A 27,637-nucleotide genomic window follows, 5' to 3' on the forward strand; every position below is an offset into this window, starting at 1 on the left:
TTGTATTTTATTTTTGAGACGGAGTTTTGCTCTTGTTGCCCAGGTTGGAGTACAGTGATGCAATCTTGGCTCACTGCAACCTCCACCTTCCGGTTTCAAGCGATTCTCCTACCCAGCTAATTTTTGTATTTTTAGTAGAGATGGGGTTTCACCATGTTGGCCAGGCTGGTCTCAAACTCCTGACCTCGTGATCTGCCTGCTTCGACCTCCCAAAGTACTGGAATTACAGGCATGAGCTACTGTGCCTGGCCTAATTTTTGTATTTTTAGTAGAGACAGAATTTCACTATGTTGGCCAGGCTGGTCTCGAATTCCTGACCTCGTGATCCACCCGCCTCGGCCTCCCAAAGTGTTGGAATTACTCTGGGCGTGAACCGCCACGCCTGGCATTTTTTTTTTTTTTCCAAGACAGAGTCTTGCTCTGTCACCCAGGCTGGAGTGCAGTGGTGCAACCTCGGCTCGCTGCAACCTCCACCTCCCAGGTTCAAATGATCCTCCTGCCTCAGCCTCCTGTAGCTGGGACTACAGGGGCACAACATCATGCCCAACTAATTTTTTTTTTTTTTTAGTATTTATTGATCATTCTTGGGTGTTTCTCAGAGAGGGGGATTTGGCAGGGTCATAGGACAATAGTGGAGGGAAGGTCAGCAGATAAACATGTGAACAAGGGTCTCTGGTTTTCCTAGGCAGAGGACCCTGCGGCCTTCCTCAGTGTTTGTGTCCCTGGGTACTTGAGATTAGGGAGTGGTGATGACTCTTAAGGAGCATGCTGCCTTCAAGCATCTGTTTAACAAAGCACATCTTGCACCGCCCTTAATCCATTTAACCCTGAGTTGACACAGCACATGTTTCAGAGAGCACGGGGTTGGGGGTAAGGTTATAGATTAACAGCATCCCAAGGCAGAAGAATTTTTCTTAGTACAGAACAAAATGGAGTCTCCCATGTCTACTTCTTTCTACACAGACACAGTAACAATCTGCTCTCTCTTTCTTTTCCCCACATTTCCCCGTTTTCTATTCGACAAAACCGCCATCGTCATCATGGCCCGTTCTCAATGAGCTGTTGGGTACACCTCCCAGACGGGGTGGCGGCCGGGCAGAGGGGCTCCTCACTTCCCAGACGGGGCGGCCGGGCAGAGGTGCCCCCCACCACCCTCCCGGACGGGGCGGCTGGCCGGGCGGGGGTTGCCCCCGACCTCCCTCCCAGATGGGGCGGCTGGCCGGGTGGGGGCTGCCCCCCACCTCCTGGACGGGGCAGCTGCCGGGCGGAGATGCTCCTCTCACTTCCCAGACGGGGCGACTGCCGGGCGGAGGGGCTCCTCACTTCTCAGACGGGGCGGCCGGGCAGAGACGCTCCTCACCTCCCAGACGGGGTGGCGGTCGGGCAGAGACGCTCCTCAGTTCCCAGACTGGGCGGCCAGGCAGAGGCGCTCCTCACTTCCCAGACTGGGCAGCCGGGCAGAGGGGCTCCTCACATCCCAGACGATGGGCGGCCAGTCAGAGACGCTCCTCACTTCCCAGACGGGGTGGCGGCTGGGCAGAGGCTGCAATCTCGGCACTTTGGGAGACCAAGGCAGGCGACTGGGAGGTGGAGGTTGTAGCCAGCCGAGATCACGCCACTGCACTCCAGCCTGGGCAACATTGAGCACTGAGTGAGCGAGACTCCGTCTGCAATCCCGGCACCTCGGGAGGCCGAGGCGGGCAGATCACTCGATGTCAGGAGCTGGAGACCAGCCCGGCCAACACGGCGAAACCCCGTCTCCACCAAAAAATGCAAAAACCAGTCAGGCGTGGCTGCACGCGCCTGCAATCCCAGGCACTCTTCAGGCTGAGGCAGGAGAATCAGGCAGGGAGGTTGCAGTGAGCCGAGATGGCGGCAGTACAGTCCAGCCTCTGCTCGACATCAGAGGGAGACCGTGCAGAGGGAAAGGAAGAGGGGGAGGGGGAGGGGGAGGGAGCCCAACTAATTTTTGTAGAGACAAGATTTCACAGTGTTGGCCAGGCTGGTCTGGAACTCCTGACCTCAAGTGATTGCCCACCTCAGCCTTTCAAAGTGCTGGGATTACAGGTGTGATTCTGATAAGTGGAATTCTAAAGTTAGAAATAGGGCTGGGTGAGGTGGCTCATGCCTATAATCCCAACACTTTGGGAGACCTAGGCAGGCAGATCACTTGAGCCCAGGAGTTTGAGACCAGCCTGGGCAACATGGCAAAACCCTGTCTCTACAAAAATTAGCTGTGTGTGGTGACGGGCGCCTGTAGACCCAGCTACTGAGGAGGCTGAGGTGGGAGGATTGCTTGAGCCTCGGAGGTGGAGGTTGCAGTGAGCTGAGATTACACCACTGCACTCCAGCCTGGGCAACAAAGCAAGGTCCAGTCTCAAATAACTAAATACAATGAAATAAAGTAAGGAGCAAATTTCTTATGTGTTACCAGTAGATTGATAGGAGTTCCTATTTGAACTTTTGTACAAAATCTCATGTTATTTGTAGCACTGAGACTTCCATGTATAATACTTTATTGTGGTTATACATAATATTATGATTATTTCTGCTTACACAGAGAACCTGGTAGACTGCCTTGATATCATTGGGTACATTCTTTTAGGATCAGAACAATTGCTAAAGCAAAAATCATTTTTCAATTTGTATTTGCATGGCCATTTTAGATAAATAACTGAAATTTTATTGGAAAGAGCTTGTATAGTTACTGACCAAGCTCTAAAAGAAATGCTAATACTATACTTATTTTTTCTGAAATAGGGTTTTTGTAAGTATTTTGGAGGCATATGAACTTATAAGACACCAATCAAGACTTGTTTTGGTGATTATGACATTTCTTCCATCTTTATAGGAAGTTCTACTAAATGGTCACAAGTTTATTACCGGAAACTTTCTAACCTTATCCTAAAACACTTATCTGAAATTATGATGCTTAATGTGCTTCATGTATTACTAACATTTCCTAACATTTAGTTTCCCCTTTTAAAAATTTTGACATATGGCCAGGCACGGTGGCTCATGCCTGTAATCCCAGCACTTTGGGAGGCCGAGGCAGGTGGATCACGAGGTCAGGAAATCAAGACCATCCTGGCTAACACGGTGAAACCCTGTCTCTACTAAAAAAAAAAACACAAAAAATTAGCCGGGTGTGGTGGTGGGCGCCTGTAGTCCCAGCTACTCGGGTGGCTGAGGCAGGAGAATGGCGTGAACCCGGGAGGCAGAGCTTGCAGTGAGCTGAGATTGTGCCACTGCACTCCAGCTGGGGCAACAGAGCGAGACTCTGTCTCAAAAAAAAAAAAAAAAAATTTACATATTTCACTGACTTGATTAAAGTGGATGTTTTCCAAAATAATTTATTTTATTTTTATTTTCAAGAATATATCAGATATTTACTTAATATAAATAACAGCATATCTCTTTTATGTACAACCAAGTTTTTGTTTAGAGGTCTAGATAGGAGCCCTGGAAGACCCAGGTAATTCTACCTCTGTTGCCCAGATTGGAGTGCAGTGGCGCAATCTCGGCTCACTCCAACCTCTGCCTCTTGGGTTCAAACGTGCGCCACCACGCCCTGCTAATTTTTGCATTTTTCAGTAGAGACAGGGTTTCTCCATATTGGCCAGGCTGGTCTCGAACTCCTGACCTCAGGTGATCTGCCCCTCTCAGCTTCCCAAAGTGTTGGGATTACAGGCGTGAGCCGCCATGCCTGGCCCTTGAATCTGTTTAAAGGAGAAGCAGCAGTGGTGGTGCTTTGTTCTCCTAAAGCCTCACTTAGGTTAATTCCATATCTTGGTTAGGTGCTACTGGCTCTGAAGCACAAAGCTTTTTGATGTGTGTATGTATGTGCGTGTTCTAGTAATGGGAGTGGAGCTTCTAAAACACGTTCTCTTAGCTCCACAAACTTCCCCTGAATTCCTTGAGGCAAAGTTTCCTAGCTTGGGCTGGTACTCAGACTCCTTTCTCCTATTTGGGGAAAACCAAAAACTCCTATTCTCCTTTTTAGAGATAACATTTAAGAATCACATTAAAAGAGGTCCACCTTAGCCTATAGGCGTTTAAGTCACAAGGCACCATGAATCATTCTGTCATGTAAGAACCTGCATTTCCAAATGATGCCTAACCTAGTTCCTGACCCAGAACTGGCATTCAGTTAATATTTGGTGAATGATTGAGGCAGTACCTTGGAATCTGAGGACAGTCCTTCATCTAAGCAAGCCTTGTCCTCTTTGAACAATTGACTGCTATTGCAGCAACTAGAGTGAAAGACAGGAAGATCTAATCTTAACCAGTGTGGCTGAGTATAGAAGGAAAGGTGATACCTTAGGCTACCAGCTATTAAGGTTGTAGTGTAAACTTTGATGTTACATTAAGAAACAAATATACAGTCAATGCGTTTATAAGTATGCAAGTGATAAGATGTACCAGATGTCTTGTGTTTCAGTGCCTCTTTCTTTCTCTCCTTCCACCTTCTTTTTTCCAGAAATATAATGGTGGTATATTTGCTTCTAACAATGTTTAGTCCTATTCATTGAAAATGCATATGCAAATAGCACTATGATATAGGTTATGGAGAATATAAACACTAATAAGACCTCTTATCTTCTCTACCTTGTCAGAATAGGGTCCATTTTACTCAAGCTAAAATTTCTGGCTGAGCATGGTGGCTTAAGCCTATAATCCCAGCACTTTGAGAGGGAGTGCAGTGACACAATCATGGGTCACTGCAATCCTTGACCTTCCAGACTCAAGCGATCCTCCTGCCTCAGTCTCTCCAGTAGTTGGGATAACGTGTTACCATGGCAGGCTATTTTTTTTATTTTTATTTTTAGTTGAGATGGGGTCCCACTATGTTGCCCAGTCTGGTCTCGAACTCCTGGGCTCAAGGGATCCTCCCACCTTGGCCTCCCAAAGTGCTGGGATTACAGGCATGAGCCACTGTGTCTGGCCCAAAATTTCTTTTTTTTTTTTTTTTTTTGAGCTGGAGTCTCGCCCTGTCGCCCAGGCTGGAGTGCAGTGGCGCCATCTCGGCTCACTGCAGGCTCCGCCGCCTCCCAGGTTCACGCCATTCTCCTGCCTCAGCCTCTCGAGTAGCTGGGACTACAGGCACCTGCCACCATGCCCAGCTAACTTTTCGTATTTTTAGTAGAGACGGGGTTTCACCACGTTAGCCAGGATGGTCTCAATCTCCTGACCTTGTGATCCACCCGCCTCGGCCTCCCAAAGTGCTGGGATTACAGGCATGAGCCACCATGCCCGGCCATCTGGCTCAAAATTTCTTAGAACAATTAGCCAGGCAAGGTGGCTCATGCCTGTAATCCCAGCTACTCAAGAAGCTGAGGCTAGAGGATAGTTTGAGCCCAGGAGTTTGAGACTGTGGTGAGCTATAATCATGCCACTATACTCCAGCCTAGATGACACTTTAGCCTGGGTGAGAAAGTGAGACTCTGTCTCTTAAATAAATAAATAAATACTAAAATAAAATTTCCAGTTAATATAATGTAGAATGAGGCAGGGCACGGCGGCTCATGCCTCTAATCCCAGCACTTTGGAGGGTGAGGCTGGCAGATCACTTGAGGTCAGGAGTTTGAGATCAGCCTGGCCAACACAGTAAGACCCCGTCTCTACTAAAAATACAAAAAATTAGCTGGGTGTGGTGGTGCACGCCTGTAATCCTAGCTACTTGGGAGGCTGAGGCAGGACAATCGCTTGAACCAGGGAAGGAGAGCTCGAAGTGAGGTGAGATTGCACCACTGCACTTCAGCCTAGGTGAGACTCCCTCTCAAAGATAAGAAATCATAATAATGTGGTAGAATAGAAAAAGAAAGTTTTAAGAGTCAGAATGTCTCTGCTACATACTAGCTGTGTGACCTTGGGCAAGTTATTTTCTTTAATCACTCAAATAGGAATAATTAATAGGTGTTTTAAGGGAGATTATGAGGCTTAAATGAGAACATAAGCAAAGCATTTCATTTTGTGTTCAATGAATGCCAAAGCCAATCTAATACTTCACTGGGGTTTTCCTTCCTTCCTTCCTTCCTTTCTTTTCTTTCCCTTCCTTCTTTCCTTCCTTCCTTCCTTCTCTCCTTCCTTCCTTCCTTCCTTTTCTTTCCCTTCCTTCCCCTCTCCGTCCCTCCCTCCCTTCCTTCCTTTTCTTTCCCTTCCTTCCTCCCTCCCTCCCTCCCTCCCTCCCTCCCTCCCTCCCTCCCTCCCTCCCTTCCTTCCTTCTGATGTAACTGTGGCAGTCTTATATTTGCAACTCAAGAAGGAATCAACTGCGTTCCAAAACAGCTAAATATGCAGGTCACCCAAAAAAGGTTTTGTTTGTTTGTTTGTTTTGAGACAGAGTCTCACTCTGTCTCCCAGTCTGGAGTGCAGTGGTACGATCTCGGCTCACTGCTGCAATCTCTGCCTCCCAGGTTCAAGCAATTCTCCTACCTCAGCCTTCTGAGTAGCTGGTATTACAGGCGCCCGCCACCACTCCCAGCTAATTTTTGTATTTTTAGTAGAGATGGGGTCTCATCATGTTGGCCAAGCTGGTCTCGAACTCCTGACCTCAAATGATCCACCCGCCTAAGCCTCCCAAAGTGCTGGGATTACAGGTGTGAGCCATGGCGCCTGGCCATGAAGGTATTATTATTATTATTATTATTATTGTTATTATTATTGAGACAGAGTCTCTCTGTGTTGCCCAAACTGGAGCACAGTGGTGCAATCTCGGCTCACTGCAACTTCTGCCTCCCGGGTTCAAGCGATTCTCCTGCCTCAGCATCCTGAGTAGCTGGGATTACAGGCGCCTAACACCACGCCCGGCTAATTTTTGTATTATTAATAGAGACGGGATTTCACCATGTTGGTCAGGCTGGTCTCAAACTCCTGACCTCGTGATCTGCCCACCTCGGCCTCCCAAAGTGTTGGGATTACAGGCATGAGCCACTGCGCCTGGCACAGGTATTTTTTAAACTGCCACATTCACTCCGAAGCCCATTCATCTCCTTCAGCATCCCACAGATGAAGCACATGTTCCGCTTAGCTAGATAACAAGGTGAGGCACACTTTGCACTGCTGACGTCATAGGAAAGCTGTCTATAAAACTATACTTCTGATACTGGGCTCCAGCTTTGTTCTCACAGGTAATCATCCTCATCCAGGAGAGCAGCTGTCTGGGCAAACTCTAACTCATGCTCTTATTGCTCTGTCAAAGCTGGGTCCATGACAACCTCAGGTAGGGGAGTACAGGGTAGCAAACCCCAAGTTAGGGCCTCCAATGAGCTTCCTAGCAAGCCAGAGAAAGGGCTTTTCAAAGTTGTAGTTAGTTTTGGCAGTAATGTCATAGTACTGAAGATTCTTCTTTCGGTGGAAGACAATAGATTTTGCCTTCACTTACCTGTCCTTAATATCCACTTTGTTGCCACACAACATCATGGTGATGATTTCACACATTGGCACCAAATCTCTATGCCAGTTAGGCACATTCTTGTACGTAACTCTTGGTGTTACATCAAACATTATGATGGCACACTGGGCTGTGGGTTCGATATAATAACCATCTCTGTTCACCACATTTCTCCTGGCCGGCTGTATCCCATTTATTGAACTTAATACATCTTCTGTTGGTGTGGAACACTTGGGTGATGAACCTCAACACCCATACCTCTCAAATGTGGCTACATACCTCTCAAATTCACCAGTCAAATGATGTTTCACGAAAGTAGTTTTTCCAGTACCACCGCCACCAACCAACACAAGTTTGAACTAGACCTGGGGCTCTCCCTGGGCAGCCATCATGGTGTTCCTTCCAGAAGTGTCTCCTGCCCGTTGGACTGAGTGGTTCTTCTGTTTTTCAAGCACTCTCCCTAGCAGGTGATCGGTTGTTTGTCAGATTGTCCCTGATTAGTTACTCTTTCTAGAGCTAGTAGAAGATTTAAATATTTAAAGGATGCTGGGCTGGGCACGATGGTTCATGCCTGTAATCCCAGCTCTTTGGGAGGCCAAGGGGAAAGGATCATTTTAGCACCAGCCTGGGCAACAAGGCAAAACCCTGTCTCTACTAAAAAAAAAAAAAAAAAAAAAAAAAAAATTAGCCAGGCATGGTGGCTTGCACCTGTAGTCTCAGCTACTGGGCTGGGGAAGCGGAGGTGGAAGGATCGCTTGAGCCCAGGAGTTCTAGGCTGCAGAGAGCCATGACTGCCCTACTACACTCCAGCCTGGGCGACAGAGTGAGACACTGTCACAAAAAACAAACAAACAAACAAACAAACAAAAACCCTCTAGAATTCTATGATTCTGACCCAATAATTAATTATTAACGATTTGTTAATAAATGTAATTAATTCCTAGCCGGGCACGGTGGCTCACATCTGTAATCCCAGCACTTTGGGAGACTGAGGTGGATGGATCACTTGAGGTCAGGAGTTCGAGACCAACCCGGCCAACATGGTTATACCCATTCTCTACTAAAAATACAAAAATTAGTTGGGTGTGGTGGCATGGGCCTGTAATCCCATCTATTCGGGAGGCTGAGAAAGGAGAATTGCTTGAACCCGGGAGGCAGAGGTTGCAGTGAGCCGAGATCGCCCCACTGCACTCCAGCCTGGGCGACAGAGCAATACTGTCTCAAAAAACAAAAAAAAAAAAGAAAGAAAGAAAATGTAATTAATTCCTAAAGTTTCAGAATATGGGTCCATGGGGAAAAGGTTCTAACTGATAAAAATGTTGGAAATGGGATAAAAAATGAAGTTAAAACAAAAGGATACTGGTTCTCAAAACTTCTTGTTTGATCATAAAGATTTAGAAGTGGTTTCTTAGATGAACTATACTAGCAAAATAATTGAGATACTACTTTCAGGAAAAACGTATCTGCCTACTTTTTCAATTTAAACACTCTGTAATGCGTTGTTTGTTTGCTTGTTTTGTTTTCAATATCAAGATCCTGGGTAACATTCAATTATGTTTATATTTATTTGCCTGTCACTTATCATTAAGAGGGTTCATAATGAAGACTTTCTTCCAGGAGTTATTGACTAGGCAATTGAAATTTTGTAGTTCAGCTTTTGTGTGTTGTTTTCTCTGAATGCATAAGTATTTTTCTTAGAAATGTTTCCTCGGCTGGGTGCAGTAGCTCATGCCTGTAATCCCAGCACTTTGGGAGGCCATGGCGGGAGGATCACTTGAGGTCAGGGGTTTGAGACCAGCCTGGCCAACATGGTGAAACTTCGTCTCTACTAAAAATACAAAAATTAGCCGAGTGTGGTGGCACACAAATTAGCTGAGTGTGGTGGCACCTGCCTGTAATCTCAGCTACTCAGGGGGCTGAGGCAGAATTGCTTGAACCCAGGAGGCAGAGGTTGCAGTGAGCTGAGATTGCGCCATGTACTCCAGCCTGGGTGACAGAGTGACTCCGTCTCAAAAAAAAAAAAAAAGAAAGCCAGGCACAGTGGCTTGTGCCTGTAATCCCCAGGACTTTGGGAGGCCAAGGCAGGCAGGCGGATCACGAGGTCGAGACCAGCCTGACCAACATGGTGAAACCCTGTCTCTACTAAAAATACAAAAACTAGCTGGGCGTGGTGGTGTACGCTGTAGTCCCAGCTACTCTGGGGGCTGATGCAGGAGAGTCGCTTGAACCCAGGAGGGGGAGGTTCAGAGTGCCAAGATCGCACCACTGCACTCCAGCCTGAGCGACACAGTGAGACCCCATCTCAAAAAAAAAAAAAAGGAAAAAAAGAAAAGGAAAGAAAAAAAAGAAATGTGTATCTTCAAGCTCTCGCTTCTTTTATCTTGAATTGGACAAGATTTTGTATTCCCAGAAATATGGTTTAAATTTTGTTTATTTTTAATTTTTATAGTTACATAATAGTTGTAGATATTTCTGGAGTAAATACAATGTGTAATGATCAAATCTGGGTAATTGGGATATCCATCACCTTAGAAATGCATTATTATTATTAAGACACAGGGTCTTACTCAGTCACCCAGGCTGGAGTGCAGTAGTGTGATTATAGCTCATGGTAGCCTCGAACTTTGAGCTCAAACTATCTTCTCACTTCAGCCTCTCAAGTAGCTAGGACTGCAGGTGTGTCTCACCGTGTCTAATTTTTTATTCTTGTTTTTGTAGAGAGGGAGTCTCACTATGTTGCCTAGGCTAGTCTCTAACTCATGGCCTCATGTGAGCCTCTGGCCTAAGCCTCCCAAAGTGCTGGGATTTCAGGCATGAGCCACTGTGCCCACCCATTTATTATTTCTTTTCTTTTTTTTTGAGACGCGGTCTCGCTGTGTCACCAGGCTGGAGTGCAGTGGCCCAATCTCGGCTCACTGCAACCTCCGCCTCCCGGGTTCAAGTGATTCTCCTGCCTCAGACTCCCGAGTAGCTGGGACTACAGGCGCACACCACCACACCCGGCTAATTTTTGTATTTTTAGTAGAGACAGGGTTTCACCATGTTGGCCAGGATGGTCTCGATCTCTTGACCTCTTGACCTCGTGATCTGCCCGCCTCGGCCTCCCAAAGTGCTGGGATTACAGGCATGAGCCACCACGCTTGGCCTGCCATTTACTATTTCTTTGTGTTGGGAACATTCTGAATCTTCTCTTCTAGCTATTTGGAAATATAGAATAGATTATTGTTAACTATAGTCACCCAATTATGCTATCGAGCACTAGAATTTATTCCTGCTACATAACTGTATTTTTGTACCCATTAACCTCTTTATCCCCCCTTTGCCCTCCACTACACTTTCCAGCCTCTGGTAACCACCATTCTATTCACTACCTCCACGAGATCAATTCTTTTAGTTCCCACATATGTGTGAGAACGTGCAATATTTGTCTTTTTGTGCTTGTCTTGTTTCACTTAACATAATGTCCTCCCGTCCCATCCATGTTGCTGCAAATGACAGGATTTCATTCTTTTTTAATGGGTGAATAAGATTGTATTGTGTGGCCGGGCGCGGTGGCTCACGCCTGTAATCCCAGCACTTTGGGAGGCCGAGGCGGGTGGATCACGAGGTCAGGAGATCAAGACCATCCTGGCTAACACGGTGAAACCCCGTTTCTAATAAAAATACAAAAAAAAAAAAAAAAAATTAGCCGGGCGTGGTGGTGGGCGCCTGTAGTCCCAGCTACGCGGGAGGCTGAGGCAGGAGAATGGCGTGAACCCGGGAGGCGGAGCTTGCAGTGAGTCGAGATGGCGCCACTGCACTCCAGCCTGGGCGACAGAGCGAGACTCCGTCTCAAAAAAAAAAAAAAAAAAAAGATTGCATTGTGTATATGTACCACATTTTCTTTATCCATTTGTCTGTTGATTGACATAGGTTGATTCTATATTTTGGCTATTGTGAATAGTACTGCAATAAGCATGGGAGTGCCAGAAATATTTTTGATGTTTATTCTCTTTACCAGACTGTTACCCCATTTTCCCCTTTTGGGAGGTCCAGCTCACTCTGGACTTTCGCCTCTGTGAGGATGATGTTCTTTTTTCTGTGAGACGGAGTCTCTCGCTCTGTCACCCAGGCCGGAGTGCAGTGGCATGATCTCGGCTCACTGCAACCTCCGTCTCCCAGGTTGAAGCGATTCTCCTGCCTCAGCCTACCAAGTGGCTGTGATTACAGGAGGCTTGCCACCACACCCGGCTAATTTTTGTATTTTTAGTAGAGACGGGGTTTCACCATGTTGGCCAGGCTGGTCTCAAACTCCTGACCTCAGGTGATCCGCCCGCCTCGGCCTCCTAAAGTGCTGGAATTGCAGGCGTGAGCCACCGCGCCTGGCCGAGAATGATGTTCTTACAGGTTTGTGTAATTGTATTCTTCCTTATGGTTATACTTCCTGGATGCTTAATTAAGCTCGGTTGAACATCACGTATATTTGTGGAATAAGGGGCTTACAACCAACAGGAGTAGACAAAACCTGAACATGTTAAATGTTAAGTAACTGAAAAATGCTTTCAAGGCAGATCAGCTTTGCAAAATGAGAAACCAGGAAGGGGACAAACAAACTACTGGAGTTTTCTGGGACGAAGTGGGACCTAGGAAAGCAGCGAAAGAAGGGTAGAAGGCAACATTAATTTCATTAACCTTTATTAATTATCGGGGAGGAGTATGAAGAGTCAATCCTAATGCGCAGTCTTCTCCATTTGCAGGCGACAATCCTGTTCGTGCTATTTTGGGACATGGGGTCACCGGCCAGCTAAGGGTCTACGTCCCTGCCACCAGTCTCACGCTATTGCCGCACCCGTTCTGCTACTCCCCCGGGCCCCTAGCCGGTCCCTCCAAGCCCGACCCCCGCCCGCCCCGCCCAGGCTTTGGTCCGCTCCGCCCCTCCCCGCCCCAGCTTTGGGCCCGCCCCTCCACGCCCCGCCCCGCCCCGCCCCGCCGACTCGCCCTTCGGCTCAGGCACCTGCCTGGGCGCCCCGCGCGGCGGGGTCCTGAGGCGCCTCGGGGAAGCGCGGCGATTGGCTGCCGCTCGCGGGTAGAGCTCGGCTCCCCGGCACTTGACAACCGCGGTCTGCAAGAGGCTGAGCTGAGGAGTCGCTGGGCCGGGAGGGGCGGACGTGAGAAGGACGGATTGACGAACTGATGGATTGACGCGCGGGCGGCAGGAGGGAGGACCGACGCCAAACCCAGACCGCCGCCCTCGTGCTCCTGCCGCAGCCCGGAGCCGGCCGCTTCGGGGCCCTGGCCGCCGGCCTCTCAGCCGCGTTCTCCTCCGCCGCTCCTCCGGGCTTGCCCTGGAGCCCTCAGGTGAGTGACTCCGGCAGTCGGAGGCTGGGTCGGTCCGCTGCACACCTCGGGTTGCCATGGTCACCCGTCGCCTCCTGTCACCACCTGACACGGCTCCGACCGGGCGGCCCCGAGGACTGTGTTTGCGGCCCCGGAGAGGGGTCTTTAGTGGGCTTGGGTGCCGACTGGGAGGGGGCTGGGGTCGTGGGTGAGTCCCCAGCATCGCGGGGTGAGGACCTGCGAACTGCTGGGCCCCGGTTTGAGGTCACCGGTCCTGGACCACACCTTTCCCACATTACCAGTTGGATTCTGGGGGCAGAGCGACGCCCCTCGCCCTGGCACTGAGCAGCAAGTGAGCGCGAGGTTCGTGCCCATCTCGCCGCTGCGCCGATTCTTCCTTCCTCGCCCCTTGGTCGAGCCCGTGCGAGAACTGAGGGGCGCGCTCGCGTCCCTTTCTGGGCACGCCTTGGCCCGGAGGAAGAGAGGGAGCGGCGGGGCTGGGAGCCCCGCTGGGGCCGGTTTTGGCCTTTCTCACATCAATGGTCGGGATGGGAGCAGGCCTTTGGGGATATGGGTGTGGTCGCGGAAAGGGGCAGCGACTCGATTTAGAACTGGGATTGCGCTGGAGGGGCGCCTGCGTAGAAGAACGCAAGGTTGTGGAACTCAAAGGGTTAAACCGCTTCCCTTTATTGGGGAGAAAAATATTGGAACTCTAGCTCTGGGGCGAGGCCATGGGCAAAGGGGGCGGGGGCGGGGGGCGAGGGTAGGCCGGGGCGGCATTTGGGCTTTTGACCAGATGATTTTTCCTTCTCTGTACCCAGACGTGCAGTTAGTAACCGTGCATGGTATCTGAGGGGACCGTTTTTTTTTTTTTTTTTTTTTTTTTTTGGCAACTTGGTTTTCTCTGCATAATGAAAGGAGAAGTCTTTGTTCCACCCAGATTCGTAGGTTGTGATCCTAATACTTATTTCTCTCTTTGTTGGAGACTCTGTAGAATGCCTCAAAAAGTTAATGGCACAGAAATGAACATGTAGGTTTAAAAAATGCTATAAATCTTTTTTTTCACAGTAAATTCAAGTAGAATTTTTTTGTCTCCAGTGTTGGCATATGTTGCATTGGCATTTTACTAAGAAGGAGAAACGCCTAAGAGCCCATTTTCCTTTATATGGCATATTGTCGAGGTCTCATTTAGGAAGAAGATGAAATGAATAATTCTACCTTAGGTTTGGGAGATTAGGAGAGATTGCTTCCAATAGGAAAGAAACATTATTACACGGTAATGGAAAAGTCAAGTCACAACAGTATATTGTTAGGTAAAAAAGCCAAAACCCAAACACTTGAATTTGGATGCCATTATGAAGATGTAAATTTTTTTTTTTTTGGACGGGATTTTAACCTGTGTTTATCTCCCACTGGTCCACTTCCTGGTTCTTTTCTCCCTCGTCTTAAAAACCAGTACTGTTAAGAATGTGTCATAAGAGAACAGGGGTACTATCCTATGTTACTACTTACATAATGGTGTTCAACCTCTTTTCCTGTTTGTGAAATAGAATATATTAGTTATTTAATGGGCGGCATATGAAATGCTTAATGTATGCTGCAGTTTCAGAAACGCTTTAGTTATGAAAAGATGTGCAGTTTTCCTTAGTAGATCAGTAAGCTGAAAAATCAGATTACCTGTATTTAAGCTTTCTTTTGCTGCTGATTGCATTCTTGTAAGAGCTGCTAAGCTTAACATTGACTGATTTCTCATTCTGTAAAATGGTGATGTTTGCTATTGTTTTAGTCTGAGAATGGGCTTTGAATTGAAAGCACTTTGGAAGGCATCTGTTGATTACCTTTTTTTTTTTTTTTGAGACGGAGTCTCACTCTGTCATCCAGGCTGGAGTTCAGTGGCATGATCTCGGCTCACTGCAGCCTCCGCCTCCTGGGTTCAAGCGATTCTCCTGCCTCAGCCTCCCAAGTAGCTGGGATTACAGGTGCCTGCCACCACGCCCGGCTAATTTTTGTATTTTTAGTAGAGATGGGGTTTCACCATGTTGGCTAGGCTGGTCTCGAACTCCTAGCCTCAGGTGATCCACCCGCCTTGGGCTCGCAATGTTGGGATTACAAGCTTGAGCCACCATGCCTGACCCTGTATATTATTTTTGAACAGAAGACTTGAACCCAGGTCTTCAGACTCCAAATCCAATGCTGGCCCACACCTGAGGATACTTCAGTTTTGAGACTATTACACCGAATAGCCAAAGCTTGCATATTTCAACTAATTTTTCTCTATGTTGAGTTTGTTTCTGTTCAAGTGAAAAGATATCCTTAAAAAAGGGTTTATACCGGCTGGGCGTGGTGGCTTGTGCCTGTAATCCCAGCACTTTGGGAGGCCAAAGCGGGTGGATCACGTGAGGTCAGGAGTTTGAGACCAGCCTGGGCAACATGGTGAAACCTGTCTTTATCAAAAATATAAAAATTAACTGGGCATGGTGGCGTGTGCCTGTAATCCCAGCTATTTGGGAGGCTGAGGTAGGAGAATTGCTTGAACACAGGAGGCAGAGGTTGCAGTGAGCCAAGATCATGCATGCCACTGCACTCCAGCCTGGGCGACAAAGCGAGACTCCACCTCAAAAAGAAAAAAAAAAAAAGGATTTATACCACACACTCCCTTAAAACCTTTCTTTTGTGTTCTATAGTCTTATTCACTGTAATAGCTCGATCATTGTATCCCAGTTTGTAGCATGTTGTTAATACATAGTAAATGCTCATCACTCATTACCCACCTGAACTTCTCCTGTTTAAATGGCTTCAGATGAATATTATCACAAGTAGGAGTTTCTTCATATAGTATGTTTAACATAATTGATCTCAGTGAACTTTCCAATATTTATTTATTTATTTATTATTATTGTTATTATTTGAGATGGGGTCTCGCTCTGTTGCCTAGGCTGGAGTGCAGTGGCGTGATCTCGGCTCACTGCAATCTCCGCCTCCCAAGTTCAAGTGATTCTCCTGCCTCGGCCTCCCAAGTAGCTGGGATTGCAGGTGCACATACCTCCACACTTGACTAATTGTTGTATTTTTAGTAGAGACAGGGTTTCACCGTGTTGGCCAGGCTGGTCTTGAATGCCTGACCTCAAGTGATCCACCCAGTTCGGCCTCCCAAAGTGTTGTGATTACAGGCGTGAGCCACTGCACCTGGCCTGTTTATTTATTTTTTGAGACAGGGTCTCACTTTATCGTTCAGGCTGCAGTACAGTGGCATGATGATAGCCCACTGCAGCCTCAAACTCCTGGGCTCAAGTGATCCTCCTACCTCAGCCTCCCGAGTAGCTAGGACTACAGGTGCTTGCCGCCACACCTGGCTAATTTTTGTATTTTTTGTAGAGATGGGTTTTGCCATGTTGCCCAGGCTGGTGTTGAACTCCTAGACTCAAGTGACCTGCCCGCCTTGGCTTCCCAAGGTGCTGGGATTACAGGCATGAGCCACTGCACCTGGCTCGATATTTTTTAAATTACTGAAATATTTTCAAAAATAAGTAAGCTTATTCCAAAGTAAATTTTTATACTTCACAGCACAGTAGCTCTCCCGCAGCAATTCATTAGCAGTCCTTTTGACACATTGTCCTTACCAAGGCTAGGAGCTCTGAAGGGAAGAAATTTACATTTATTGAGCACCAGTTGCATGCTTGCCACTCTGCTGGGAGCTTGTTCTCATTTTACAAGTCAACATCCTATTTTAATCGAGAAATAGTACTGGGCTGGGCGAGGTGGCTCATACCTGTAATGCGAGCATTTGGGGAGGATGAGGTGGGAGGATTGCTTGAGCCCAGACGTTTGAGACCAGCCTGGGCAACATAGTGAGACCTCATGTCTACAAACAATTTTAAAAAAAAATGCTAGCTGAGTGTGGTGGTGCACACCTGTGGTCCTAGCTACTGGGGAGGCTGAGGTGAGAGAATCACTTGAGCCTGGGTGGACAAGGCTCTACCAGCCTGGGAGACAGTGAGACCCAGTCTCAAAGAGAGAGAAAGAAAGAAAGATAGAAAAAAATAGTACTACAAGCAAAAAGACATAAGAATTTTATACTATTTATAATTACTAGTTATGTAGTATGCTTGACATATGTAACTCAAATAATGTTTTTTTCCTATGGCTAAGTACCATGTTTTGTGACTCTTGTTGTTGTGATGAAAAAGAAAATGGAACCTTTTATAAAATCTTTTGAGAAAATTTTATAGAATTGGGTTGTTTTTTTTTTTTTTTTTTTTTTTTTTGAGATGAAGTCTCGCTCTGTCCCCCAGGCTGGAGTGCAGTGGTGCGATCTCAGCTCACTGCAAGCTCCGCCTCCCAGGTTCATGCCATTCTCCTGCCTCAGCCTCTCTGAGTAGCTGGGATTACAGGCGCCCGCCACCACGCCCGGCTAATTTTTTATATTTTTAGTAGAGACAGGGTTTCACTGTGGTCTCGATCTCCTGACCTCGTGATCTGCCCACCTCGGCCTCCCAAAGTGCTGGGATTACAAGCGTGAGCCACCATGCCCAGTCTTGTTTTGTTTTTTGTTTTTTTTTGTTTTTTAGACAGAGTTTTGCTCTTGTTGCCCAGGCTGGAGTGCGATGGCGTGATGTCGGCTCACCGCAACCTCTGCCTTCCAGGTTCAAGTGATTCTCCTGCCTCAGCCTCCCTAGTAGCTGGGATTACCGGCATGTGCCACCACGCCTGGCTAATTTTGTATTTTTGGTAGAGACGGGGTTTCTCCATGTTGGTCAGGCTGGTCTTGAACTCCCAACCTCAGGTGATCTGCCTGCCTCGGCCTCCCAAAGTGCTGGGATTACAGGCGTGAGCCACCGCACCTGGCGGTTTTCTTTGAAACTTTAAGAAGAGCTTTGGAAATGAAATTCCGGGAAGTGCAAAAACAGCATTTCACAAATAGATGATGACATAAAGAAATTTTAGGTGTATTCATTGTAAAGAGCCTAGATGATGGAAATTGTTAGTTTCACTGTGTATAGTTCTTGATCAGACCACACCTGGAGTGTTGTGCTTTATTATTTATTTATTTATTTATTTTGAGATGGAGTCTCACTCTGTCGCCCCAGGCTGTAGTGCAGTGGCATGATCTCGGCTCACTGCAAGCTCCGCCCCGGGGTTCACGCCATTCTCCTGCCTCGGCCTCCTGAGTAGCTGGGACTACAGGCGCCTGCCACCACGCCCGGCTAATTTTTTGTATTGTTAGTAGAGACGGGGTTTCACCGTGTTAGCCAGGATGGTCTCGATCTGCTGACCCCGTGATCCGCTTGCCTCGGCCTTCCAAAGTGCTGAGATTACAGATGTGAGCCACCGCGCCTGGACTATGTTTTTTTTTTTTTTTTTGAGACGGAGTCTTGCTCAGTCGCCCAGGCTGTAGTGCAGTGGTGCCATCTCGGCTCACTGCAACCTTCACCTCCTCCTGGGACTACAGGCGCACGCTACCAAGCCCGGCTAATTTTTGTATTTTTAGTAGAGACGGGATTTCACCATGTTGGCCAGGATGGTCTGGATCTCCTGACTTTGTGATCCACCTGCCTCAGGCTCCTATAGTGCTGGGATTACAGATGTGAGCCACCGCGCCTGGCCTATTTTGGGTTCTTTAGGAGGGGGATTAACAGATATTTAGAGGAGGATGACGGGAGTGGGAAGGGATCTAGAAGCTACCTTCTGGTGAAGAATGGTTTTTGTAAGGATCGATTAAACAATGAATGTAAGATCCTAAAATAGTACTCAGTAGTTTTTGCATTGTAAACAAAGCAGTTAATCCTGTTTTGGGGATTGTACTTTAGTTGGTACCTTTATAGATTAAAACCTTTGAGATCTAATCCTTTAATATGTATATATTTTTCATTTTCATAGTTCTTTTTTGCTTTAAAATTAAAAATTGAGCCAGGCAAGTTGGCATATGTCTATAGTCTTAGCTACTCAAGAGGCTGAGGCAGAAGAATTGCTTGAGCGCAGGAGTTTGAGGCCGTAGTGTGCTATGAACAGGACTGGCAATAGCAACTACACTGTAGTCTGGGCAGCATAGTAAGACTCCTTCTCTTAAAAAAAAAAAAGAAGATACAAAATTAAAAATTGGCCGGGCATAGTGGCTCATGCCTGTAATCCCAGCATTTTGGGAGACCGAGGTGGGTGGATCACCTGAGGTCGGGAGTTCGAGACTAGCCTGGCCAACATGGTGAAACCCCGTCTCTACTAAAAATACAAAATAGCTGGGTGTGGTGGCGGGCGCCTGTAATCCCAGCTACTCGGGAGGCCAAGGCAGGAGAATCACTAGAGCCCAGGAGGCAGAGATTGCAATGAGCCAAGATTGCGCCACTGCACTCCAGCCTGGGCGACAGAGTAAGACTCTGTCTCAAAAAAAAAAAAAAAAAAAATTTAAAAATTGTATTCATATGAGAAATGCATGTATTAACATACAAGTAATGCATGAATATATATTGGTTGTTAACTCTTCAGATAAACTGCAAAGAGTAAAAAATAAAAAAGTCTCCTTCAACCCTTTTCTTCTCCTAGATCCCTGCCCTCCATCCCAATCCCATGCCTTTCTTCAGAGATAATCACACTGAACAGTTTGGCATGCAACATTCCAGACCTTGTGTGTGTGGGGTTTTTTTTTTTTTTTTTTTTTTTCTGAGACAGGGTCTTACTCTTTCGCCCAGGCTGGAGTGCAGTAGTGCAATGTTGGCTCACTGCAGCCTCAACCACCCAGACTCAAACAATTCTCCCACCTCAGCCTCCTGAGTAGCTGGGACCTCAGGCCTGCACCACCACGCCTGGCTAATTTTTGTTTGTTTGTTTGTTTGTTTTTTGGAGAGACAGGGTTTCGCCATGTTGCCTTGAACTCCTGAGCTCAAGCTATCCTCCGATCTCAGCCTCCCAAGTGCTGGGGTTATAGGCATGAGCCACTGTGCCCGGTCTCAGACCTTTGTATATTTATTTAGACACAGAGATATTATGCCTCTCTCCTTTTAAATAAATGGGCCTGTTTATATTCATTCATTCAACAAAGATTTATTGATAGCTGTACTATTCTGTGATGCACTTTTCCTTTTTAGGATATATAGATATACGTCACTGTGTTAGTATTCTATAGCAACAGTCCTCAGCCCTTTTGGCACCAGGTACTGGTTGGTTTACTGGCTTCTTAGAAGAAAATTTTTCCACAGACCAGGGGCGAGGTGGAAACTATTCTACCTCAGATCAACAGGCATTAGATTCACATAAGGAGACTGCAGTTTAGATCCCTCATATGTAGGGTCTGTGCTCCTATGAGAATCTAATGCCACTGCTGATCTAACAGGAGCGGGACTCAGACAGTAATGCTCCCTTGTCTGCAGCTCACCTCCTGCTGTGCAGCTCAGTTCCTAACAGGCTGTGGATCAGTATTGGTCTGTGTCCTGGGGGTTGGGGACCCCTGTTTTATAGTATGAATTTACCATAATTTATTTACCAATTCTGCTATTAAGGACAGTTCAGTTTATTTCTAATTTTTCTCTATTACAAATTTTCAGGGAACATTTTTTATTTGCAAGTATTTTTGCAGGCTAGGTTTCTATAAGAATTGGAATTGGGTGGTCTACATTTAAGTTTATTTATTTGAGATGGAGTTTCACTTTTGTTGCCTAGGCCAGAGGGCAATGGCGTGATCCCAGCTCACTGCAACCTCCGCCTCCCGGGTTCAGGTGATTCTACTGCCTCAGCCTCCCAAGTAGCTGGGATTCCAGGCATGTGCCACGACGCCTGGCTAATTTTGTATTTTTAGTAGAGATGGGGTTTCACCATGTTGGTCAGGCAGATCTCAAACTCCTGACCTCAGGTGATCCACCCACTTCGGCCTCCCAAAATACTGGGATTACTGGCATGAGCCATCATGCTTCACCAACATTTTTGTAGGTAAAAATTTCATGCTGTCAAATTCTCTCAAAAAGTCAGTCCCAGTTTACATTCTTCTTTTATTTTTATTTTTTTGACACAGAGTCTCACTCTGTTGCCAGGCTGGAGTGCAGTGGCGTGGATCTCGGCTCACTGCAACCTCCGACTCCCTGGTTCAAGCAATTCTCCTGCCTCAGCCTCCTGAGTAGCTGGGATTACAGGCATGTGCCATCACACCCAGCTAATTTTTGTGTTTTTAGTAGAGACAGGGTTTTACCATGTTGGCCAGAATGGTCTCTATCTCCTGACCTCGTGATCTGCCCGCCTTGGCCTCCCAGAGTGCTGGGATTACAGGCGTGAGCCACCACATCTGGTCCCCAGTTTACATTCTTAACAACAGTATATGAAGGCATTTGCCCACACTCTTGCCAAAACTAGATATTATCGGGTCTTCTTTTTTCTTTTTCAAAACTGGTAGGCCGTAAATGGGTAACTCGTTTTACTGTGTGTGGAAGTGAGCATGTTGGTACCTTGTTATAAAACTATTATCGAGGTTGAGCATCTTTTCACAAATATATTGGTATTCATAGTTCTTTTGTGAATTGTCTATATTTTTTGCTCATTTTTCGTCTGGAATTTTGAGGGTATTGATTTGAAGATGCTATTTATATGCTCCAGATAATAACCATTTAGCTTGTTTTTGTTTTTGTTTTTCTTTTTGAGGCAGAGTCTCACTCTGCCGCCCAGGCTGGAGTGTAGTGGCGTGATCTCGACTCACTGCCACCTCTGCCCCCCTGGGTTCAAGCGATTCTCCTGCCTCAGCCTCCCGAGTACCTGGGATTACAGGTGCCTGCCACTGTGCCCAACTAATTTTTGTATTTTTAGTAGAGACGGGGTTTCACCATCTTGGCCAGGCTGGTCTTGAACTCCTGACCTCATGATCCACCTGCCTTGGCCTCCCAATGTGTTGGGATTACAGGCATGAGCCACTGCGCCCAGCCCCATTTAACTCTTTATGTGTGTTTTACTTAGTCCTACTTTGTGCCTTGTCTTTTAACATAATTGTTTGTGGCAAGTTTCTGTTGAATGGAAGATTTACGTTTTGTAATTTTTTTTTGGACAGAGTGTCACTCTGTCACCCAGGCTGGAGTGCAGTGGTGCAATCTCAGCTCACTGCAACCTCCACCTCCCGGGTTCAAGCAATATTCCTGCCTCAGCCTCCTGAATAGCTGGGATTATAGGCACATGCCACCATGCCTGGTTAATTTATGTATTTTTAGTAGAGACAGGGTTTTGCCACGTTGGCCAGGCTGGTCTTGAACTCCTGACCTCAAGTGATCCGCCCACCTGGCCTCCCAAAGTGCTGGGATTACAGGTGTGAGCCACCATGCCTGGTCTACATTTTACATTTTTAGTGTCAAAGTTGACAATTTTTTTTTCTTTACCTTTTCTGCATTACATGACTTAATTGAGCAGCTTGAGTAAGAAAATCTTTTTTTTTTTTTTTTGAGACAGTCTCGCTCTGTCGCCCAAGCTGGAGTGCAGTGCTGCGATCTCGGCTCACTGCAAGCTCCACCTCCCGGGTTCATGCCATTCTCCTGCCTCAGCCTCCCGAGTAGCTGGGACTACAGGCGCCGGTCACCACGCCTGGCTAATCTTTTGTATTTTTAGTAGAGACGGGGTTTCACCGTGTTAGCCAGGGTGGTCTCGATCTGACCTCGAGATCCACCCGCCTCCGCCTCCCAAAGTGCTGGGATTACAGGCATGAGTCACTGCGCCTGGCCAGAAAATCGTTTTTATCATGTGAATTTTTAGTACTTCAGTAATTTTAAACATACTTGTTTAAAAATTTCTGGGTTTGAATATGGAAAGAACACACATACCTTAGTCCTTAGTCTCATAAAGAAAGATTGAGGCCAGGTGCAGTTGCTTATGCCTGCGTTCTCAGCACTTTAGGAGGCTGAGGCTGGCAGATATCTGTAGCCTAGGAGTGGGAGACCAGCCTGAGCAACATGGTGAAATCCTGTCTCTACAAAAAACACAAAAATTAGCCAGGTATGGTGGTGCATGCCTGTAGTCCCAATTACTGGGAAGGCTGAGGCGGGAGGATCTCTTCAGCTCAGGTGGTCAAGGCTGCAGTGAGCTAAGATCGTGCCACTGCACTTCAGCCTGGTGTCGAGAGCAAGACCCTGTCTTAAAAAAAAAAAGAAAGAAAGAAAGAAAGAAAGATTGAAGTGATATTCAAATCAGATCTGAGAAGAGGTCTTGGGTTATGGGGAAGAAATACAAATTCCTTTGAAATATTACTTCATTATATGCATTAGTTTACTAATTCCTTCTAGTAGTTTGCAAATGTAAATTTGTTATTTATGTTTTATTATTTTTAATTTTTTGAATAGGTAATATTTGTCCATGGTACAAAATTCAAAAGGGTATATAGTGATCTTCCCATTCCTATTCATTTTAGGTTCAGGGGTACATGTACAGGTTTGTTATATAGGTAAACTCATGTTACAGGGCTGCTTTGTTGTACAGATTCCATTTCTATTCTTTAATTATCTAGTTTTCCTTCTAGGATACAACCAGTATCACCAATTTCTTATATTTTTTTCCAGAGATATTTTATGCATGTATACAACATACAGTTTATATTAGTTTCTTTTCTTTTTATAGTTATATAAAGTTGCACCTGCTTTAAACATAATTTATTTCTTCTGGCCAAAAATCATTCACAGTTCCAGAAGGTAAATTAAAGTAATTGATAAATTGAGAACCGCTGTCAACAGTAAGCAGGGGCACGTGCTGCACCCATGTTACAAATGTTAGGTGATTAGCAGACATGACAGAGCTTTGGTTAGAAGAGCTTTTCTTTTGTTTGTTTGCTTAAGCGATCTAATGCAAATCTATTTTGTTTCTTCTTATTAAACAGACTTTATTAATTACAGGCTTCTGATTATCCCGGACTTTATATTTTCTATATATTCTTGATGTTTCCCAAGAATATGTACTTTCTGATATTGAAATGTAAGTTAAAGCAAATTATAAAACTTGAAGGGAAATCATAGAAATTAGACAAACGAATCCCCTTACTTTATGAATGAAGAAATTCAGGCCCATAGAGATTAGTGACTTGCAACATCACATATATATTCCTGCAGGTCTGGACATTTAAAATTAAATGACCTGGCAGCAACGTAAAGTTTTTTGAATGCCATGTTACTAAAAGCAGCTAGCAGTTTTTTTCTCCTTTTTTTTTTTTTTTTTTTAAAGGAAAAGATGCAGTAGTCCTGTGTTGCAGTTTGGTATTTTATTGAAAACTTCATGACACTTCATCTTCTTGTCTGCATTTTTGTTTGTGAAGTTCTGTTGTAAAGCACTATTGTTCCATGTTAGGCACTCTGTAATACTTGGAAGATTAAAGAGAGCAGTTTTTATTGTGTGAGATGGAATTGCAGATTAATGGAGCCTTTATTAAGCACTTTTGTCATGACTATAAGGTTTATAATGACTGTGCCCTAGTTCTCTTAACCTTATATTTATAATAATTCTTGGCCTGTTGTGTTTTTTTTCCTTCATAATGTGTGTTTAAGTAACCGCATTGCAGATGAACATTTAATTTTTATTTTATTTTTTATTTTTATCAAAAATGTGTTTATTGAGATGGTTTCCCACTCATCTTGATTCAGAGTGCTTTTAGTGCTGCTTCTTCCTGAAGGAACATCCTTCTGTAAGCCTTGCTTTTCCTCCTGTAGGCTGGCAGAGGACAGTGGAGTAGCCAACACACAAAACTACCATTTGTGCATGGCTAAAGACCGTGGTGATTTTATATTATCCTGGGCATTTCACATCCATGAAGTAGGAATTGGGGCTCTGCACCAGGCGTTTCTTCTTGTGTTTCTTCTTCTCTTCTTCTGGGGAGGGATGAAGGAGATCTTTTGCGAGAGGCATGTTCTCCTGTGGGTAGGTGGTCACCGCCAGAAAGGGACATTTAATTAAATCATATCTGCTTATATTTGGTTAGAAAGCTACCAGTGATATTTTTTCATGAAGTTTTTCCATATCTTTGTATGGAAATACACAGAGTCAATATATTTTTATTACTAGAATATTTTCTTTCTTTCTTTCTTTTTTTTTTTTTTTGAGACGAAGTCTTTCTCTGTTGCCCAGGCTGGAGTGCAGTGGTGTGATCTCAGCGCACTGCAGCCTCCACCTCCCGGGCTCAAGCAGTTCTCTGCCTCAGCCTCTCGAGTAGCTGGGATTAGAGGTGCCCACCACCACGCCCGGGTAATTTTTTAAAAAAATTATTTATTTATTTATTTATTTATTTTGAGACAGAGTCTCGCTCTGTCACCCAGGCTGGAGTACAGTGGCGCAACCTTGGTTCACTGCAAACTCTGCCTCCCAGGTTCAAGTGAGAATCAAGTGATTTCTCCTGCCTTAGCTTCCTGAGTAGCTGGGACCACAGGCATGCACCACCACGCCTGGCTAATTTTTGTATTTTCAGTAGAGACAGGGTTTTATCATGTTGGCCAGGCTGGTTTCGAACTCCTGACCTCAGGTTATCCACCAGCCTCAGCCTCCCAAAGTGCTGGGATTATAGGCATGAGCCACTGCGCCTGGCCAATTTGTTTGTATTTTTAGTAGAGACGGGGTTTCAGCATCTCGGCCAGGCTGGTCTTGAACTCCTGACCTCGTGATCCACCTGCCTCGGCCTCCCAAAGTGTTGGGATTACAGCCATGAGCCACTGCGCCTGGCAGTTTCTTATGTATTATTAACATTTTACCTTTAATCTTAGATTTCTAAAAATAATTTTATTTCTAACCCTTTAATACATCCTTCTAATCTTGGTTTACTAAGATGGTAATCAATAGGAGTCCACATAGAGACCCCATCTGGAATTAATTTCAGTGTATGTTAATTGTATCTAAGGACTAAAATACTAAATACCTTCTAGCTGGTTTCCAGACATACTTATATTTAAAGAACACTCTTATTTCTTTACCTAGTCTGGATATTGGATATAAGTAAAACTTACTTTTTAAAGGAAAATTCACAATTACATTTTTGTGATTTTAACCAGAGGCCAGAAGGGAAAGAGGAAAGGCAAGGATGGAATATAGATTTATTTATTACCGTTGAACTGTACACATAAAAATGGTGAAGATGGTAAATTATATATGTATTATTAAATACATATTAAATTAATTAAAATTAACCTCAAAAATGTTTTTTAAAAAAAGTTTTTTAAGGCCAGGCACCGTGGCTCATGCCTGTAATCCCAGCACTTTGGGAGGCTGAGGCGGGCGGATGACGAGATCAGGAGATCAAGACCATCTTGGCCAACATGGTGAAACCCCATCTCTACTAAAGATACAAAAAATTAGCTGGGCGTGTTGGCACGTGCTTAGGCTAAATAGCTGGATTGCTTCAGTCACAGCTCCATCCTTTTCAGTGAGTTTTTGAAAACAATTAAAAACAAAGTCCTCTGGGCCAGGCATGATGGCTCATGCCTGTAATCCCAGCACTTTGGAGGTCGAGGCGGGTGGATTGCTTGAGCTCAGGAGTTCAAGCAGTCAGACTAAGCCTGGGCAACATGGCGAAACCCAATCTCTACAAAAAAAAAAGAAAAAAAAAAAACCCAACAAAAATTAGCTGGGCCCAGTGGCACATGCCTGTGGTCCCAGCTACTTGGGAGGCTGAGGTGGGAGGATTGCTTGAGCCCAGAAGGCCAAGGCTGCAGTGAGCCATGATTCAGCCACTGCACTCCTGCCTGGGCCTCAGAGTAAGACCCTGTCTAAAACAAACAGACAAACAAACAAAACCATAGTCATCTGTTCTGTACTTTTGTAGAGACATTTCTTCAGTGACTTTACATCTCAAGTTAATTCAGCTAATATTTATTTATTGAACACATATTATGATTATGTGTGCATCTCATTTTAAAAGATAATTTTAGTAGTTCCTAAACTTGTTAAAATCTTTTGCAGATTTATAGCTCCCCCAGAGGAGAGGGGAAGAAGTAATTATTATTGAATTCTGTTTCCCTGAATTAGAGAAAAGTTCTAACTTTGTGGTGAATAGTTATTTATTTATTTATTTATTTGAGATAAGGTCTCACTATGTTGCCCACCTCAGCCTTCCAAAGTAGCTAGGATTACAGGAAATAGATGTTTAAAATATGTATATAGCTGGGCATGGTGGCTCATGCCTGTAATCCCAGCATTTTGGGAGGCTGAGGCGGGTGGATCACGAGGTCAGGAGTTCAAGACCAGCCCTGCCAAGATGGTGAAACCCCATCTCTACTAAAAATACAAAAATTAGCCGGGCGCGGTGGCAGGCACCTGTGATCCCAGCTACTTGGGAGGCTGAGGAAGGAGAATCACTTGAACCCAGGAGGCGGAGGTTGCAGTAAACTGAGATTGCACCACTGCACTCTTGCCTGGGTGACAGAGCAAGACTCCATCTGGGGGAAAAAAAAAGTATGCAGTATATATCACTTATAGAGGTAAGATTTTGGGAGCCTGTATAAATGTTTCAGTAATACAAGGGAGTTAGAAGAGAATAATTCTAAGATACAGTCATCAAGCATGTGCCTATGCCTACATTTATACTGTATTCAGCAACAGTGAAGCTTATAAGAATTAAAATTCTGGGCCAGGCTTGGTGGCTCACGCCTGTAATCCCAGCACTTTGGGAGGCTGAGGTGGGCGGATCACCTGAGGTCAGGAGTTTGAGACCAGCCTGGCAAACATGGCGAAACCCCGTCTCTACTAAAAATACAAAAAATTAGCCATGTTGTGTAAGTGCACGCCTGTAATCCCAGCTACCCAGGAGGCTGAGGCAAGAGAATTGCTTGAACCTGGGAGGCGGAGGTTGCAGCCAGCCGAGATTGCCACTGCACTCCAGCCTGGGCAACAGAGCGAGACTCTGCCTTAAAAAAAAAAAATTCTGTGTTGGGTGATTAAAATATATTATTCTACTGGGAATTTCAAGGTATAGAATTAAAACTTGTCTTTTTTTAATTAGTTTTT

The 27,637-nt window shown here is 45.5% G+C and overlaps 1 protein-coding gene and 2 pseudogenes across 5 annotated transcripts in view; 1 reads left to right on the forward strand and 2 right to left on the reverse strand.

The window, feature by feature from the left end:
* Positions 1-7,124: 7,124 nt before the first annotated feature.
* Positions 7,125-10,709, reverse strand: LOC100972992 (GTP-binding nuclear protein Ran-like; annotated as a pseudogene).
* Positions 10,710-12,134: 1,425 nt separating this feature from the next.
* WDR47 (WD repeat domain 47) overlaps positions 12,135-27,637 on the forward strand; it is a 72,537-nt gene continuing 57,034 nt past the window's right edge. For 4 of the 5 annotated variants that reach the window (XM_034932661.3, XM_055115145.2, XM_003808335.6 and 1 more), the window contains exon 1: positions 12,135-12,730. The gene's annotated coding sequence lies outside the window, so the exon portion shown is untranslated. The remainder of the gene's footprint in view (positions 12,731-27,637) is intronic. The other variant, XM_055115157.2, reaches the window with a different exon arrangement.
* On the reverse strand, positions 12,740-26,693 carry LOC117974927 (small ribosomal subunit protein eS27-like; annotated as a pseudogene).

This window comes from Pan paniscus, chromosome 1, assembly GCF_029289425.2.
Source record: "Pan paniscus chromosome 1, NHGRI_mPanPan1-v2.0_pri, whole genome shotgun sequence".
NCBI classification, from domain to species: Eukaryota; Metazoa; Chordata; class Mammalia; order Primates; family Hominidae; genus Pan; species Pan paniscus.